The following is a 3,720-nucleotide window of genomic DNA, read 5'->3' as shown; positions in this document are numbered from 1 at the left end:
ATTTTCCGTTTTGGCTTCTGCCAGTGTTATTTACTGTACACAAACCCCACTTATTTCCTCCTTCTATGTCAGCTTTGAAAGCTTGAATTAGTTCAAGGACTGCTCGGCTGGTTTTGCACTTTCAATTTAGGAACAGCCGCTAACACCCTTTACCCCTCTGGCTGCCTCCCTCTTCCCCTTCACCTCTATCTAGTTACCCAAAGCTAGCAAACCTACTTTCCTGATTTTTTTAAATATTTAAAGTAACGGATGAAGAGCCTATTTTGTCTTCTCCCCCCACCCCGTATAACGTTAATAAATAAACCCTGCCAGCAGAGCTCGCTCGCGCTGTGGTGGTTTGTAGTTTGCACACGCAGAAGCACTGAAAGAGAAATAGGGCTAGCAGGGCAGACACCGAAAAAACCAGAGTGATTTTGTAAGAACGTGCCGGGTCTTGTTACAGAAGGGCTGCTCATAACGCCAGGTACTAAAATCAGAACCCGTGGAGGGAGGAAAAGAATCCACAACCAAGAAGCAAACAACCCGCTGCTGCAAAGCCCACTGTAATTCTTTCTGGCGGGGACGGAAAGGCTTCGCCAAGTTTCTGATGCTTTGGAGCAGAGGTCGATGTAGAACCACGGTGCTCCCCGGTTCATGCCTGTTTCCGGGACTACTGGATGACCCAGCGCCCCTTTCCAAACCTAAGTTTCGTCACTGATAAAACAGGAACAATAACTCATTTCTGCTGCATTGAGAAGTCAAATTTCCCAACGTAAGTGATAAAAAAAGGGGGGGGGACATAAGCGTTAGACTATGCAAAAGTTGAAACTCACTGGTGTTACTGGGTGACACCAAGAGAGAGGCACGGAAAGTCTGTGCGACCCTTTGTCCTGTGTCTGAGCTGGCAGGCAGGCACCGCTCCTTAGGCCCTTCCCAGACGCTCCGAGCAACGAGCAAGGAAGGAGCAGAGGGGAATAACCGGGGCTGATTCTCTATTTCCTTCGCTGCACCTCACAAGGGGGAGAAACACCTGCACAAGCCGGAATCCCAGTGCTTGGTCACGGGGCATGCTGGGAACTCTTCAACATCGCTAAAAGCTTGAGAATACCTGTGCTTGTCACCGGCTCAGTAGTTGCACAGTAATTCCCAAACTGTCTTTGTCCCCACTTCTAGAGAGCCTGGTTAACTTCTAACACTCAGAAAGGCTCAGAGAACAGTTAAACGCAGTTCAATAACTCCTTCAACAGATATTATGGGCCTACTATGTGCTCACAGCAATGACCCCCAATTTCCTCATCTGTTTTCTAAACTGATCCTACTCAAGAGGCCTGGATTATTAAAAAATGTAATTAGAAAAGTGTTTGGAAGATCTTACATTTAGTTTAAGAAATATAATGCAGCACTAAATTGAACTAATTCTTTCATTCAATTCGTCGGAAATCTTTGTTGTTAAACATTTTTGTGAAGGATATCTAAGGGAGACGGTAAAGTCCTTTTTTAAAAATCATTACACTCATGTACAGTAAAGGGCACTCCACTTTTAAGGAGAGCTTTGTTGAAATGCATGCTTGGAGTAATATGTTGTACCTAAATCTCTTAATAGAATGTATTTCCATTTTCCAAGTTAACTGTAATAGTAATCGACATGGCCCCCAAATGTAAAGGATCCGTTGACCTGGACACCTACCTCACCCGCTCGGTGAAGATTAATGAGGAACTGTTTTACGCTTTCAAGGATGAGTCGCGCTAGCCACAAAAATATGTACAGGTCAGTTGAGCGCTAACCAAAAATTGTGGTTCACGGTGACCACTGATTTAGTCCTGGGAGGGTGGAGAGGATGCCACTGAGCGCCGGGTTAGAGACCTCATTTCCGCGGCCAACTTTGGGTTAATGATTGAGTTGTAGAATACTGGCGAGGCAGGTAACTGTAGACTTGCTAGTCTTTCTGATGTCTGCCTGGTCGTTTATTACCTTCTCTTGTGGACAATGCGATTCGCGAGTGTATCTCTGCTTGCTTCTTAGTCTGCGAGATAAATACCTGCAGGCGCCTTCACATTGCGTGTGTAACTTCTAGGATCCGCGACCCCGCTGCACCGAAGGCCGGGCGGTCCGACTCCGGAGGAGCGCGGCTGGGAGGCGCGAGCAGATCGCGGGGAGGTGGAGAGGGCCTGGCCCGCGTGCCTTGGCCAATCAGTATGCACACCGTCTGACAATCGGCCAATCAGAAGGCGCGGCACAGGCGGATAATACTAGAAAGGGGAGCTGAGACTTGAGACAGCAGCGAGTGGCGCGGCGCAGAACCGATCTGCGCGCGATTGCCCCGGGAGCCTGCGACCTGAGCCAGTCGGAGGCGGCCCGACCTTTCCTGCCCAGCTTGGGTCAGAGGAAGCGCAAAGCAGCCTCAAGGGGGTGAAGCGCCGGAAGCTGCAAAGGGACCGGTCAGAACTTTGCAGAGCTCGGGATGTGCGGGGCGAGGTCGCTGAGGACGTGACTCACGAGGACTTGACTCACCACTTTCCCCCTTTATCTCCCCACAAGCCATCGTTCAGTGGGTTCCAGGCCTTTAGCTATCAGTCCCGATTTCGTCGAGGGTGGGAGCGAGCCAGATTTCTGTTTGCATACACAGCGAGCACAGGAGACAGGTCCCAAAGCAGGATATCTTTGACTCGGCTGCTAGCCTGGGCCTCAAACTCTTGGTGAGTGCTGTGGTGCTGCTGGGGGGTAAGGGAGGGCAAAGGGCATGAATCACCTCTCCTTATCTTTTCTGCTTTACTGGGGTGCTTTGCTTTGAAGATGTAAATCAAGCTCAATGTACTCAGAGCCCTTGCTGCTTATGCCGGAGCAGCCCAAGTACTGCTGCTGCTGGACCGACTGCAGCTATGTGCTCATTTGTGCTCAGTGTCCCTAGGGGCTCTAAAGACCGCATAACCTGGGTGTTCAGTTATTTGGGGGCCAGAGGAATGAGCGGACCTCTTCAAGCTCAAAGAGGGGTGCTTGTAGTGGTGATGGCCACGAGAGGCATTTGGAGAGCAGGGAGTGGTACTCCACTGTGTCTGAAGGGACCCTTGTGATAGCACAGACGATAACTTAATCGGATATTCATTCATCATGGCCATCCTAGCTGGGTACGGAAAAGCCTGACAAGTGGTCCAGGCCGGCCGAGTTGGACACAGTACTCTAGTGATTTGTGATTTGTCAAGGGACTTGCTGGGAAAGTCCTTGTAAAGTTCGAGAGGGCCGCGGTTAAAGGTCAGGTGCTCACAGAGCACTCCGAATTAATAAAATAAAGCTCTTGTTGGGTTGTGGATCCCTGGGGCCCTAAAGACACAAGTAAGGCACGTGTGGCCTCAGGTGAGGGACGCACAGAGAACGAGGGTAACGCAAGGAGCCAAGGCGGGCAGACCAGAAGCTCTGGACCCGCGGCCAGGGTGCACTCTGACCGCGGCGGTGGGTCTTGGGTCTCTTTGTGTCTCCCCAGGGTGCGGGCCTCTGAGCGCAGGCGGGAGCGAGGCACCGCGCGCCATGGCTGACGGGCAGGCAGGCCTCGCGGCGGGGGACAGGGAGATCGACGTGGAGAGCCTGGAGCTGGAAGAGGACGGCTGCGCGGGCGGGGAGCGGCCGGGAGGGCTACCGCCTAGGCCGCAGCCCGCGCCGCAGGCCTTGCCCGCCCCGGCCGGGCCCCCGGAGCTCCGCGCGAACGCCGGCGGCGGGGGCGCGGCGCCGCCGCGTGCGCGCCCCGC

The sequence above is a fragment of the Tupaia chinensis genome, unplaced genomic scaffold (genome assembly GCF_000334495.1).
Source record: "Tupaia chinensis unplaced genomic scaffold, TupChi_1.0 Scaffold000354_1, whole genome shotgun sequence".
NCBI lineage: Eukaryota > Metazoa > Chordata > Mammalia > Scandentia > Tupaiidae > Tupaia > Tupaia belangeri.
Note: the sequence above shows the minus strand (reverse complement) of the source record.